Here is a 16247-nt window from a genome sequence, read left to right on the forward strand (position 1 = left end):
ATCAGTGGGTTGAGGAAAAAATTGCAAGAGAATTCAAAAGATCTTGAGACAAATGAAAATAAGGGGAAGCAGACTTGGCCCAATGGATAGGGTATCCACCTACCACATGGGAGGTCCAAGGTTCAAACCCCGGGCCTCCTTGACCCGTGTGGAGCTGGCCCATGCGCAGTGCTGATGCGCACAAGGAGTGCCGTGCCATGCAGGGGTGTTCCCCGTGTAGGGGAACCCCACACGCAAAGAGTGAGCCCCGTAGTGAGAGCTGCCCAGCATGAAAGAAAGTACAGCCTGCCCAGGAATAGAGCCACATACACGGAGAGCTGATGCAGCAAGATGACACAACAAAAAGAGACACAGATTCCCGGTGCCTCTGATAAGGATAGAAGCTGTCACAGAAGAGCATACAGCGAATGGACAGAGAGAGCAGACAACTGGGGGGGTAGGGGGAAGGGGGGAGGGGGAGAGAGAGGAGGGAGGAAGGGTGGGAAGGGGAAATAAATAAATAAATAATAAATCTTTTAAAAAAATGAAAATGAGAATACAACATCTCAAAACCTATGGGACACTGCAAAAGCAGTGCTCAGAAGGAAATTTATAGCCCTCAATGCTTACAATAAAAAAGAAGAACGAGCTAAAATTGAAGGCCTAATTAGCCTATGTGCCAGCTGGGTCCTGAGCCTCAGCAGAGTTGCAGCATCTACTCTCTAGTTCATTGGGCTTACTCAGGTCATCTGACAGGGAGGTGAGGATGGACAACCACCACACCAAGGAACCAAGAGAGTCTACAACTGCAGGCAGGGGTGTCCCACCCATCAACCATGTGGGATCGAAGCCCCCTCTCAGTTAAAAGGTAGAGTTGGCATCACCATCCCAGAGTCCTCAGGATTGGGGAATAAAATATGAACTAGAGTGGACTTACTGGTATTTTACTATAGAATTATTGTGACTCCAGCAAAGGAAGAAATTACATCATTGATGTGGAGAAAGTGGTCACTGGAGTTGCTGAAGGCAGGGAGAGGGAAAAGAGGTGTAATATGGGGGCATTTTTGGGACTTGGAGTTGTCCTGAATGATACTGCAGGGACAGATGCAGGACATTATATATCCTGCCAAAACCCACTGAATGGATTGGGAGAGAGTGTAAAGTACCATATAAAGTAAAATCCATGCTTGTGCAGCAGTACTCCAAAATGTTTTCATCCAATGCAATGAATGTACCACACTAATGAAAGAAGTTGTTGGTGTGGGAAAAGTGGGGTGTGTGGGCAGTGGAGCATATGGGAATCTCCTATATTTTTTAATGTAACATGTTGCAGGATCTATGTATCTTTTTAAAAAAATAAAAACTACATTAAAAAAAAGAATTATTTTTTTAAAAAAAGACCTAACTGCATACCTGGAAGAACTAGAAAAAGAACAGCAAATTAATCCCACCAGGCCAAAGGAAAGAAATATATGGTAAAGATCACAGCTGAGAAAATGAAATCGAGAACAACAACAACAAAAACCAATACAGAGAATCAACAAAACCAAAAGTTGGTTCTTTGAGAAGAACAAACCCTTAGCTAGACTGACAAAGAAAAAAGAGAAAAGATGGAAATAAATAAAATCAGAAATGAGAGAGGGGACATAACCCGACACTGCAGAAACAAGAGAGATTGTAAGAGATCTTATGAGAAACTGTTTGCCAAAAATTAGACAATGTAGATGAGATGGACAAATTCCTAGAAACACACAAACCACCTGCACTGACACTATAAGAAAATAGGAGACCTCAACAAACCAATCACAAGTGTAGAGATTGAAACAGTCATCAAAAACCTCCCAAAAGTGAAAAGCCTGGGACCAGATGGCTTCACAGGTAAATTCTACCAATCTTTCAAAGACCATCTAGATGCACAAAAATTTTTTATTTTTTTTTAAAGATTTATTTATTTATTTAATTCCCCCCCTCCCCCAGTTGTCTGTTCTCTGTGTCTATTTGCTGCGTCTTGTTTCCTTGTCTGCTTCTGTTGTCGTCAGCAGCACGGGAAGTGTGGGCGGCGCCATTCCTGGGAAGGCTGCACTTTCTTTCGCGCTGGGTGGCTCTCCTTATGGGGCGCACTCCTTGCGCATGGGGCTCCCCTACGTGGGGGACACCCCTGTGTGGCAGGGCACTCCTTGCGTGCATCAGCACTGCACATCGGCCAGCTCCACATGGGTCAAGGAGGCCCGGGGTTTGAACCGCGGACCTCCCATGTGGTAGACGGACGCCCTAACCACTGGGCCAAGACCGTTTCCCCAAAATTTTTGGTTTTGATGACATCCCATTTATCTCTCTTTTTTTCTTTGTTGTTTGTGCTTTGGGTGAAAAATCTGGGAAACCATTGCCTAACTGGAGATCCTGAAGATGATTCTCTGCATTTTCTTCTAGGAATTTTTATTCATGGTTCTTATATTTAGCTCTTTGATTCATTGTGAGTTAACTTTTGTATATGGTGTGACAGAGGGGTCTTCCTTCATTTGTATGCATATGGAATACAGGTTGCCCAGCACTATTTGTTTCAAAGTCTATTCTTTTCCAACTGAGTTGAATTCATAGCCTTGTCAAAAATCAATAGGTGAGAATCTACTTCTGAACTCTCAAATGAATTCCTTTGGTCTAGATATCTATCCTTGTGGCAGTACCGTGCTCTTCTTTAACCACTGTACATAGTTGATAAGCTTTTAAACCATGAAGTATGAGTCTTCCATCTTGGTTCTTTTTCAACATGTTTATTGCATTCTGAGTCTCTTACATTTCCAAAAAATTTTGAAAATTGGCTTTTCCATATGTGCAAAGTAGTAGGTATGTTCTTCAGTGTCTGGCTTTTTAAAATGGCATACATTTTTGAGATCCTCCAGGCTGATGTGTGAAACTTGTACATTCCCTTTTATTGCTTAGTGTAGTCCATTGTGTGAATATACCACAATTTTCTCTACTGCTTAACAGTTGATGGAAGCTTTGCAGACTGCTTTGACTATTCACTGTCATTTTTCTTAGTTAAATATAGAAATATGATTGCTGGGCATGTGGAAAGATCCCCTTTAAATTAGTAAGACATCGCCAAACTGCTTCCCAAAGTAAATATATATTACACATTCCTTCAGACTAGTAGAGACATTCTAGTTGCTCCATACCCTCACCAACAGTTGCTATTGCAAGTTTGTTTCTGTATTTTCTCCCTTTTGTCAGATATGAATGTGCCACAGAGATGAAAGAGGATGTTGATGTGGGAGGAGTGGGGGGTGAGGGGTGGGGTATAAGTGAACCTCTTATATTTTTTTAAAATAACATTTTTTGTGATCTATGTATCTTTAAAAAAAAAAAAAAGACAAAAAACCAACAAACAAAAAAAGCCAAAGACCATCTAATACCAATCTTGTTCAAGCTCTTCCAAAAAATTGAAAGAATGATACCAAACTCATTCTATGAAGCCAAAACCACTCTAACACCAAAACCAAATAAAGATACTATGAAAAAAGAAAATTACAGACCAATATCCCTAATGAATATAGATGCAAAAATCTTCAACGAAATGCTTGCAAACTGAATCTAAAAACATATTAAGAGAATTAAACACTATGATCAATTGGGTTTTATCCCAGGTATGAAAGGGTGGTTCAACACAAGAAAATCAATTCGTGTGATAAACCACATTGATAAATTGAAGGAAAAAAAAATCACGATTCTCTTGATTGACACACAAAAGGCATTTGACAAAAAACAGTACTCTTTCTTGATTAAAAAACACTCCAAAACACAAGAATAGAAGGAAGCTTTCTTAATATGGTAAAGTTCAAATATGAAAAACCTGTAGCTAGCATCATACTCAATGGTGAAACACTGAAAGCTTTCCTACTGAGATCGGGAACAAGACAAGGAAGCCCAGTGTCACCAATGTTATTGAATATAATACTACAAGTTCCAGCTAGAGCAATTAGACTAGCTAAAGAAATAAAAGGCACCCGCATAGGAAAGGAAGAAGTAAGCTTTCACTATTTGCTGATGATATGATCCTATATCTAGAAAATCCTGAAAAATCCACAAAAAAGCTGCTAGAACTAAGAAACAAGTTCAGCAAAGTGGCAGGATACATGATTAATACACAAAAATCAATAGTGTTTCTACTGATATGCAATCTGAAGAGGAAATCAGGAAAAAAATTCCATTTATTATAATGACTAAAACAATTAAATATTTAGGAATAAACTTAACGAAAGACACAAAGGATCTGTATTCAGAAAACAATAAAACATTGCTAATAGAACCTGAAGAAGACTTAAATACATGGAAGGAAATTCTGTATTCATGGACTGGAAGACTAAATATCATTAAGATGTCAATTCTACCCACACTGATTTACAGATTCAGTGCAATCCCAATAAAAATCCCAACAGCCTTTTTTTTTTTTTTTTTTGGCAGAAATGGAAAAGTCAATTACCAAATTTATTTGAAAGGGTAAGGGGCCCTGAATAGCCAAAAATGTCTTAAGAAAGAAGAGTGATATTGGAGGACTCTCACTTCCTGACTTTAAAGCATATTGCATGGTACTGGAATAAAGACAGACAGATTGACCAATGGAACTGAATCGAGAACTCAAAAATAGACCCTCACATTTTTGGGCACGTGATTTTTGACAAGGCTCCTCCCAGCTGGACCAAAACAGTTGATTTAACAGATGGTGCTGGGAGAACTGGATGGCCAGTCCAAGAGAGAAAGAGGATCCCTATCTCATACCTTATACAAAAATTAACTCAAAATAGATCAAGGATCTGAATATAAAAGTCAGGACTATAAAACTCCTAGAAGAAAATGTAGGAAAACATCTTCAAGATCTGGTGGTAGATGGAGATCTCTTAAATCTTACACCCAAAGCTTGAGCAATGAAGGGAAAAATAGATAAATGGGACTTCCTCAAAATTTAACAATTTTTGCACCTCAAAGGACTTTGTCAAAAGGGTGAAAAGACAGCAACTCAATCGGAGAAAATATTTGAAAATCACATATCCGATAACGGTTTAAGTTCCATGATATATGGAGGTACTACCACGCAACAATTTAAAAAACTACCCACTTAAAAAATGAAGAAATACAAATGGGGGAAAAAAACCCAAAACACATAAAAAATGTTCAACATCATTAGCAATTAAAGAAATGCAAATCGTTAGGATGGCCACTATTAAAAAGTCATAAACCTATAAATGTTGGAGAGGATGTGGAGAGATGGGAATGCTTATTCACTGTTGGTGGGAATGTAGAATGGTACAGCCACTGTGGAGAACTGTTTGGCAGTTCCTAAGGAAACTGAATATAGACTTGCCATGTGATCCAGCAATCCCATTACTAGGTATGTACCCGGAAGAACTGAGAGCAGTGACACAAACGGACATTTGCATACCAACATTCATAGCCGCATTACTCACAATTGCCAAAAGTTGGAAACAACCCAGGTATTACTAGAAAGAAAGCTAAAAAATGTAACTTGGCACTATATAGCATAGCGAAACCCCCTGTACAATAAGAGTATGGGTGATATTGCATATATATATATATATATATATATATATATATATACACACACACACACACACACACACACATGTTTTTACAAAATATAAAGACAAACTAGAGAGATGGAAACAGAATAGCAACTATGTACAGCAGGGGAAGCATAGAGAGATTGAATGGTGATGAATTTTTTGTTTGTTCTTTTGTTCTTTGTTTATTATTACTATTGGAGTAATGAAAATGCTCTAAAGATGATTGAAGTGATGAATGCAAAACTTTTTGATTATACTGAATACTAGAGATTGTATATTTTCGATGGATTTATATTTTATTAAAATGTATTGATAAAATTGATTTGTTAAAAAAAGGGGAGACCAGGGAAGCTATAAAGTTTTTTTATTAATAATATTTATTTTTCCAAAGTATAGTTTTAAAAAATTAGTCCTGAAAGGTTTAATATTTAAAACATCATTTCCCTGCTCCACCTATCCTCATTATCCAGGCTATTCACCAAGCAACCCATTACCTGAATCTACAAACATATTTCTAAACAATATTCTTATAGGGTTATGTTCTGATTTATTAATTTTAGACATTGACTTCCCACCAGAGTGAATCAGCACTTTGCTTGGCCATAGTCTACCCTCTTATACACACATACTCAAAAACATTTCCCTTTTCTCCCTGATTATACAGCACAATTTTGGTTAAATTAACAATTATCATTTATGTTATTATAACTATGCAAATGTAATTTACAGGGAGCTAAAGCTTGAACTGTGACCCCTGGTTTTTCCTGGAGCTAATAAAGATCTTTCCTTTTATTTGCCCAATTTTTCTACATACCTAACTTAAATATTTTCCCAAATGTTCGGAATCACTTGTCACTCATTTATCAATATTGTTTTCCATGTATTCCCTCTGGGCGTTGAGCCCTCCAGCCTCCTGCTCCAGTGTGAACTGGTAGTCCTCTAAGACTGCTATGCAGCTGTCATCTTAGGTGGTTTTTTCTTTTTTTTTAAATTAAAGTTAATAGATTACAAAGAACGTACATTAAAAAAACAATTTTAAAAAAACTATAAGAGGCTCCCATATATCCCACTCCTCACCCTCCCACACCCGTCATTTTTGTAAATTGTGGTTTTTTGAAGATATATACAACACAAAAAATTTTACATTAAAAAATATAAGAGGTTCCCATATACACCTCCCCCCACCCCACTCCTCCCACACCAACAACCTCCTCCATCATTGTGGCACACTCATCGTACTCGGTGAACACATTTTGGGGCACTGCTGTACCACATGGATAATAGTTTACCCTGTGGTTCACTCTCCCCCAGTACATTCAGTGGGTTATGGCAGGATATATAAAGTCCAGCATCTGACCCTGCAGAATCATTTAGGACGACTCAAAATCCCAAAAATGCCCCCAAATCCTATCTCTTCTACCTTCTCCCTGCCCTCAGCAACTACTGTGGCCACTTTCTCCATTTCAATGCTACAATTTCTTCTATTACTCGTCACAATAGTTTTATAGTAGAGTATCAGTAAGTCCATTCTAGTCCATATTTTATTCCTCCATTCTGCGGACCCTGGAATGGTGATGTCCACTCGTTGGTAGGCTGCCGAAATGCAGACCCACTCTGGGCCACACCTTAACCTAGTCAAAAAGCCCTACATCCAATAGGTTTACCCACAGGAATGGGTTAGCTTTAAGAATATACTTTTCTGGGATCCACGGAGCTTCAAACCATGCAATTAGGACAGAGGTTCTTAGCCTTTTAGTTCCCGGGACCCCTTTGCCAGCCAGGTGAAAACCATGGACGCCTTTTCAGAATGTAGCGGCAGATAGTTTCATGACACTCAATATCGGCAAGTCTTTAAATTAAATTTCAGGATTATTCAAAATTATGTTTTACAACTTTCCTATAATTTTAATACCTGATAACCTAACATGGTTCAACATCTGTTCAAGTGGTCATTTCAGCAAGCATTTAGAAATTTGAGGTTTTCCACAGCATCATAAAACCATCTCCACTATTTTTACCAACCTTTTTGCAGGCAGTTATCCACTGCGCTCAGAACATGCTACATCAAAATAAAAATCATACTAAGTCCACACTATACAGTCTATTATTTAATAAATATATCACACCCTCACCAACACATCCCCACAAGAATAATGCTTTTTTGGATTTTTAATTCAAGCTCATGGACCCCCTGAAATCTTTCCAGGGACCCCTGGTTAAGGACCCCTGCATTAGGTGTTCCCTTCACAGCCATTCAGGGAATTCTTCTGGCCTCTCTGCTGAGTTGGAGTCTCTCTTACTAGATCCCAAGTACTTTTTTTTTTCAGTTTACTCCGTTGTTTTATGGAAGCACATCTTCCAGGTTTTGCCTTAGGAGGAGGGCATAGGAGGCAAAGTTTTGGAGACCTTGACTGTCTGGGAATTGCTTTATTCCACATTTTTTTCTTGCATGCGACTGACTGCTTGGAGGAATACAGACTTCTAATTTGAAAAGTATTTTCCCGCAGAATGTTGAAGGCATTGCCACTTCCTGAATCCAGTATTAATGTTGAAAAGTCCAGTGCCATTCTGATTCCAGATCCTCAGACGATGTCTTGCTTTTCTTTTTGGATGCTTTCTGAATCTTCTCTTTATCCTAGAATACTGAACTTCACCATGATGTACCTTAGTGTGGGTTCTTGTTCATTTTGGGGATTCAGTGGAGAATCATGTCCTGTTCCGTGACATTTCTGGTATTATTTCTGTGATATTGCTTCTCTTGCATTTTCTCTCTTTCTGAACCTCCCATTTGTTCAATTTCCTATATTGATCCTCTATTTCAAATTTTTTTCTCCTGTTTTTTTCTTATCCTTTTGTTTTTGCTTTGTATTATGCTTTCTGGGAGATTATTTCTTCATTTCTAGGCACTCTTATTAATTGATTTTTTTATATATGTATGTACTATGCTATATTATATCATGCACATTATACATTAATCATATATAACAGTTAAGAGCTTTTTATCTGTATATTATATACAGTATATAATATTTATATACATATAACATGTACAAACATATCTGTTATTCTTTTCTGAATAGATCTGTTTATCTTTATGAGTATATTAACAATCATTGTTTTTAAGTTTTCCCTACATTGACTCTATTTTCTTCAGGTCCTTTCCCTGATTTGTTTATTTTATGTTGAAGGTTTTCCTCAGATCACTGGCTGGCTGTTCGTTTTTAGAAGTGAGATCTGTGGGATGGGAGAGGGGTTTTGGGGATCTAACCACATTGTCAACAGACCTTAGGTCCTATGTCTAATGCCATCTTGTGGACTTGGTGCCTGTGAAGGTTAAGTTCATGTGCCAACTTGGCCAGATTATGGTGCCCTATTGTTTGGTCAAGCAAGCATTGGCCTGATTGTCATTGTGAGGATATTTCCTGAATTTAAGTAATCAGTAACCAGCAAACATAGATTTATATAATCAGCATCTATGACTGATTATATCCACAATCATCTGAGGAGACTGTCTTCAACAATGAGAGAAGGCTTATCCAATCAGCTGAAGGCATTAAAAGGAGAAGTGAAGATTTCAGCAGTCAGAAGGGAAAATTTCCCTCTCTACTTCAGCCAGCCAGCTTCTCCTGGGGAATTTATTGAAAATCTTCATTGAAGTTCCCAGCTTGTGGACTAACCTATGGAATTTGGACTTGCCTATCCCCACAGTCAAATGAGACAATTCTTATAAAAATCTCATAGTATTTACAACTATGCCCTTGCGGTTCTGTTTTCCTAGAGAACACTGACTAATACAGTGCCTACAAGTACTGAGCATCTGAGGATTTCTTCAGGGCTATTTGACTTTTTTGTTTTTTATTTTTTATTTATTTATTTTTTTAAAGATTTATTTATTTATTTAATTTCCCCCCCTCCCCTGGTTGTCTGTTCTTGGTGTCTATTTGCTGCGTCTTGTTTCTTTGTCCGCTTCTGTTGTCGTCAGCGGCAGGGGAAGTGTGGGCGGCGCCATTCCTGGGCAGGCTGCTCTTTCTTTTCACGCTGGGCGGCTTTCCTCACGGGCGCACTCCTTGCGCGTGGGGCTCCCCCACGCGGGGGACACCCTTGCGTGGCATGGCACTCCTTGCGCGCATCAGCACTGCGCATGGCCAGCTCCACACGGGTCAAGGAGGCCCAGGGTTTGAACTGCGGACCTCCCATATGGTAGACGGACGCCCTAACCACTGGGCCAAAGTCCGTTTCCCTATTTTTTTAATTAAACAGATTCTTTTAGTTTGTGAAAAGCTGCCAAGAGCAATATACCAGAAATGGGATGATTTTTACAATGGGGGTTTATTAAGTTGCAAGCTTACAGTTCCAAGGCTAAGAAGTGTCCAAATCATGGCATCATCAGGGAACACTCTCTCCCCAATCACCCAAAATTGATCCGGGGCTCCTCTGCCTTCTCTGGGCTCTGTTGCTTTCAGCCTTAGGATGTTCCACCTGTGGCTTTCTCTCTCAACTCCCGTGGGTTCCCATCTGAGCTCCTTTTCTCTCTCTTTCTGTCTCTTGATATTCATCCAATTTATGAAAGACTCTAGTGAGAGGTTTAAGATCCGCCCTGGACATTGGAATTGACCTGCATGGCATTGCAATGATGGGTACAGGCCATTGTAAATCTTGCCATAACCTGTAAAATTGTGTGGGGCAGGGAAGCAGATGTAGCTCAGGCAACCGGGCTCCCCCCACCACATGGGAAATTGTTGGTTCAGATCCCAGTACCTCCCAAAGAAGATAGCAAACTGGTGCAACGGGCAGGCATGGCAAGTTGACAATACAAGAGACACAAGAATAAAAAACATAATGAGAAACACAACAAAACAGTAGGCAGAGATTCCCAGTGCCTTCTAGAGAAGACAGCAAGCTGAAATGATGGGCAGGTATGGTAAGCTGATGCAACGAGATGATGTACAAGAGACACAAAGAAGAAAAACATAATGAAAGACACAACAAAGCAGGGAGTGGAGGTGGCTCAAGCAATTAGGCACCTCCTCTCACATCAGAGGTCCCGGATTTGGTTCCTGATACCTCCTAAAGAAACAAGGGAGACGATCAGACACAGCAAGTGAAAACAACAAAGGGGTGGGGAGAAATAAAATTTTTAAAAAAACGTTGTGCAGGGCCGAATGTAAACTACAATGTAAACTATAGTATTTGGCTAGTACAATGCTTCAATATGTGTCCTGCAATTTTAACAAATGTCCTACACTAATGAAAGATGCAATTAATGTGGGAAAGTGTGTGAGGGGGAAGGGATGGGGCTTATGGGAATCTCCTATATTTTTTATGTAACATTTACATAATCTAAAGCTTCTTGAAAATAAATAAGTAAGTAAATAAATAAATAAAAAGATCCACCCTGAGTCATACCTTACTGAAGTAATCTAATCAAAGGCCCTTAACCGAAGTAATTTAATCAAAGGTCCCACTTACAACAGGTTCACACCTACAGGAATGGATTAGCTCCAAAGACATGATATTTTCTGGAATACATACAGTCTCAAACTACCACACAGACTAACATTCTTTTATTTAATCTGCAGAAAATATACTTCAGATCAGAGAAAGGAACAATACACTCACTTGCTGTGAGAAAAAGTAGGATGTGTTATCTTCAAATAACATTTAATATGATGGGAAAATTATTTTACTTCTTAAAATATGTTCTTTAGTGTTGAAGGCTGATATAAAACTGTTTTGAAGCCTTTTTATAATTTCTACACTGACTATAAAGCTTTTGTCAAAGAGATATATGAGAGCAATGAATAGAGGGCTACACCTCTATAAAAAAAATCACTCACTTCCTACCTGATTCCTGGTACAATCTCCCATCATGACCATTTTTCTATCACAACCTCCCATTCCAATCATGGATAAAAAGTGAGACCTGGACATTAATTCTCATTTTCAGCATATGCATTCTTCTTCGAACCCCAATACTTAAAACAAACAAACAAAACAGTTTTCTCATATTGTCAGGATAAAGAAATGACAGTGTTTATATCATGAAATAGGCTTCAAATATGCCAAAAACTTTTGCCAAAGTAATACTGATACAGACCATTTTACCATTTAAGTAATACACATAATATCCTAAAACAGAATCTCCATGTGGATCACACTCCTAGTCTCATTTGAACACCAGGAATCCCTTCCAACATGGCCCAGGACAACTCATCAAACAAGATCATAGCTGTATATCAAACTCACAGTCACACTAAATTCACAGCAGAGCAATTCAAAATCCTCATTCACGCTTTTAAGTAAAAACCTTACTCGAGTTCTGCTACCAAACAAAAATTTGCTTTAGAAATTAACTCTGAGGAGTCTAGAATCCGGATTTGGTTTCAGAATCGAAGAGTTAGACACTTACTCCAAGAGAAGAGCAGAACCTGAGGAAGACTTAGAATCAAGCCAAGATCACAGGCAAGATCACCCTGCAATGGTTTGAGCTACTCTAGATAGAGAAACCAGATGGTGCTGTACCTCCCATACCTCTTCCCAATACTGCACTCTCATTGAGGCATTTGAAAACAACCTTACCCTGGAATTGATTCCAGAGAATGACTTGCTAAAGAAACTGGGGTCCAGAGTCAAGAGTCCAAATTTGGTTTCAAAACTGAAGATCTAGATTCCATGGCCAGAGAAAAAGAGAAACTGTTGAGGGTTTAGAACAAAGACAAGAACAAGGACACAATCTGTAATGAGAGAATTCAAGGTCTAGAAGCCATCCAAAATATCACCATCCTCACTAGCAACTGCTTGATTTCCCTGGAACCAGAATGAGGGAGCACAGAAACAAGTTCAGTGTATCTGATGTCATCACCCTGGGCCCCAAATATTTCTCTCAACCTTCCTTGGAAAACCCCTTTCCTCTGAGACTGCAAGTTGAGGACCCTGGAAATGGTAAGCAAGACTTCAGGAGGCAGACAGCTCCGCAGCACTCCTGACCCAGCCTGTTTCTAGAGTTCAGCAGAACTTGAGGACAGTGAAAATAAAACTAATATATATCATTTTACAATCATCCGAGTAATAGTTGATTCAGGGAAAAATCATCAGAGTATGTAAAAACCTTGAAATGAATGTTTTATGAAGAAAAAGTTATATATTGTCTCAAAGAATCTTTCCATAGATTACTTAAAAATTACAGAAGGAGGGAAGTAGACTTGGCCCAGTGGTTAGGGCGTCCATCTACCACATGGGAGGTCCATGGTTCAAACCCCAAGGCTCCTTGACCCATGTGGAGCTGGCCCATGTGCAGTGCTGATGCGCGCAAGGAGTTCCGTGCCATGCAGGGGTGTCCCCCACGTAGGGGAGCCCCATGTGCAAGGAGTGCGCCCCATAAGGAGAGCCACCCAGTGTGAAAGAAAGTACAGCCTGCCTAAGAATGGCGCTGCCCACATGAAGAGCTGACACAAGATGACGCAACAAAAAGAAACACAGATTCCTGTGCTGTTGACAACATCAGAAGCGGACAAAGAAGAAGATGCAGCAAATAGACACAGAGAACAGACAACCGGGGTGGGGGGGAGGGGAAGGGGAGAGAAATAAATAAATAAATAAATAAATAGGTAAATCTTAAAAGAAAAATTACAGAAGTGAAATTGATGAATTTCTAGTGGAGAAACTTGGCACACTCCACCTTAGCCAAGTGCTCAAAATTCACTTCACCAGCAGTTACACAGACTGAAATGAGGTGCCTCCTGATGCGAAGCATCTAAGAAGGATAAAATATTCTTTCTGTGGCATTACTGACAAAAGTGCATACATTTAATAAGTAGATAACAAAAAACCAAAAGTGCATAAATTTAATTTAATTATAAGGACATCCATCAGACAAACAAAATTGAATGACATTCTACAAAGTAGCAGACCTGTACTCTTCAACAATGGATTAATTGCAATAAGGATGGAAAGCATGCTAACTGAGGAAATATTTAAAGTAAGTCTCCTGAAGACTTATCTTCTGTATGTAGATTGTTCTACCATTTATGTGAGGAAAAGGACACAAATTCAGAGACCTGTTTATTCCTAAAATTTCTCTCTAAAGATGCTCAAGACCCTGGTAACATTAGCTATCTCCTGGGAGGAGAGGTGGAAACGGGTGGGAGACAAAACTGTTTTTCACTTTAATCCTTTTTCTTTTTCAATTGTAGTGCCATACATACAACTCAATTTCTCATTTGAACCACTTTTAAATGTACAATTCAGTGGCATTAAAAAAGATGGAACAACTTTATATATTCTGATGTAGAAAGGTATAGAAGGGACAATGTTAAGGGAAAAAATAAAAGGTGCAAAACAAATGTGTATCAGCCTATATTTGTGTGCCCACTCCCAAAAAGAACAAATTTGTTCATGCTGGTGTTTGCATAGAATGCCTCTGTAAGGTACACAGTTGTTAACAGTAGTAGTGAAGCCTAGAGGAAAGAAACTGAACAGTTTATTTTTTCTTTAAACTTTTTACTCTGAAGTGATTTCACACTCATCAAACAGTTGAAAAATAATTCAAACCCCATGGAGAACTTTAATGCACCCCTGTGCCCCAATAATGACCAGATCCACCAACTTCAACATTTTGCTACATGTGCCATATCTTTCTTCCTATCTATCTATCTAATCTATCTATCTATCTGTCTGTCTATCTATCTATCTATCTGTCTATCTATCTATCTACCTACCTACTTGAACATCTGAAAGCAGGTTACATCCTTCATGCTTATTGAATACATAATATATCCTCATATATTTCTTAAGATCAATTATGTAACCAGCTCAGGTGTGTAACAGTTTGGTATTATTTATGAACTCCCAGAAAAGATATGGATTATTGTAGGGTGGCACCGTGTGGGAGCGCGGCAACAGCAAGGGTCGGCTCGTCTCCAGGCGCCGGTGCGAGTCGGACCCGGGTGGCGGGAACGGGCATTAAGGCCCTCCGCTTGGGGTTCGGGCGTGCTGCCCGCCCCTCTGCCCAGCTGCACCTGCTTCCCCCTCGGTGGCCTAACCCCGCCTCTCCCCCGAGGGCCACCACCGCGCCATGACAGCCCTGCCTCGCTGCCACCGAGAACCCTGGCTACCCCGTCTTCTGCCCGCAACCAGTGATGCACCCCTGCACGAACCTATCAGCCGTCTGCTGCCCCCCCCGGCCACGCCCCCTGCCCCTCCCCCATCTTCACCCTATATTAACCGCTGTACTTCCTGAATAAATCAGACTTGCGCACAGATCCTGGTCTCCTTGGTAGTCTTCTTCCTACCGCGCGTCCTCTGCACCTTGCCAGCCCCGGAGCGCCTTCTCAGAAGGCCCCTCCGTGTGTTGCAGCCCTCCGCCCGAGCCCACACCGCCCCTGCTGCGGCCCTCCGGGTGAGCCCACACTGCGACATTTGGCGTCCAACGTGGGGGCAACAACTTCCCGGTCGGACCCCCACCCGCCTCGCCCGCAAGGTAAGGACCCCTGTCTTCGCTAGGCCCCGCCGTCGGCGCCATGGGCGGCCGTCTTTCTTCCCGCCAGGTGCCTCAGGTTAGGGCCCTTGCCAGCCTTTTAGACACCAATCATATGAATGTCTCAGTAAAGCAGCTCCAAACGTACTGGGACCTTTTGCTGCCTTTCAACCCCTGGCTCTCCACTTGCCAGCTGTGGGACCCGGACATGTACACTAACCTCATTGACCACGTCACGGCGGCTATGGAGTATGAGAACAAGCGTTTTCCTCCCAGCCTTCTCCCCACGCTCATCGCCATTCACTCGTGCCTCCAGGGCACCCCCATCAATCGGGACGCTTTCCACTGCACCTGCGGTAAGAGCAAGGGAGAGGGGTCTCAGTCAGACAGTGATTCCGACACCGAGTCCTTGTCCAGCCGCCTCAACCACGCCCTGGACTCTTGCCTGCCCAAACCGGACGCGCCTACCTCGCCCCAAGATGGCGAACTTCCGCCTTCTTCTTGGGAGAATAAAGGGAAGTCCCTCCCCCTATACACGCCCCCTCCGGCCACGGCGCCATCTTGGCCCCCGCCGGAAGAGGAGCGGCTGCCATCTTACAAGCCGCCTACCCCCTGGGGCAGTCCGCCATCTTGTGAGGCGCCGCCATCTTGGGACGAGCCACGTTCTCGCCCCACCCCCTGGGCACCCCCCGCCGCGGATCCCTCATCCGCCAGAGGGCCCATGGGTACTTGGCCCCCGCGGGCAGAGGCCCCCGCGCATCAGACGCCACTCTTATACCCGCTGAATGCCGCCCCCTCGCGGCACTGTCCGCAGGATTGGTATCTCTTTACAGCCGACGAAATAAAAAACCTCCGCAAGGCTGTTAAAGAGGACGGCCTCGGTAGCCCGTACGCCCAACATTTGCTTGAGGAGCTTAGCACTCAGCTCGCGGTTCCGTATGACTGGGTTTCCCTCGCTCGGGCCATTCTAACCCCCGGCCAATTCATCGACTGGCGTGCTCACTTTACATCAGAGGCAGAAAAGCAAGTGGCACACAACGCCCGTGTCGGGGCTCGCCATCCCCCGGATGCTTACACAGGCACGGGCCAATTCGCCAATCCGGCCCAATATCACAACGCCCCCCCCGAGTTCTGGCTCCAACTTCGCGAGCTGGCTTTCCGCGCTTTCCGCAGCTGCTCCGCCACCAGACCTGAGCCACTTGCCAAGCTAGTCC

At 41.7% G+C, this 16247-nt stretch overlaps 1 pseudogene; it reads left to right on the forward strand.

The window, feature by feature from the left end:
* The first annotated feature begins 11753 nt into the window (after window positions 1-11753).
* On the forward strand, window positions 11754-12298 carry LOC131276179 (double homeobox protein A-like; annotated as a pseudogene).
* The last annotated feature ends 3949 nt before the right edge of the window (window positions 12299-16247 follow it).

The sequence above is a fragment of the Dasypus novemcinctus genome, chromosome 3 (genome assembly GCF_030445035.2).
Source record: "Dasypus novemcinctus isolate mDasNov1 chromosome 3, mDasNov1.1.hap2, whole genome shotgun sequence".
Classification (NCBI taxonomy): Eukaryota; Metazoa; Chordata; class Mammalia; order Cingulata; family Dasypodidae; genus Dasypus; species Dasypus novemcinctus.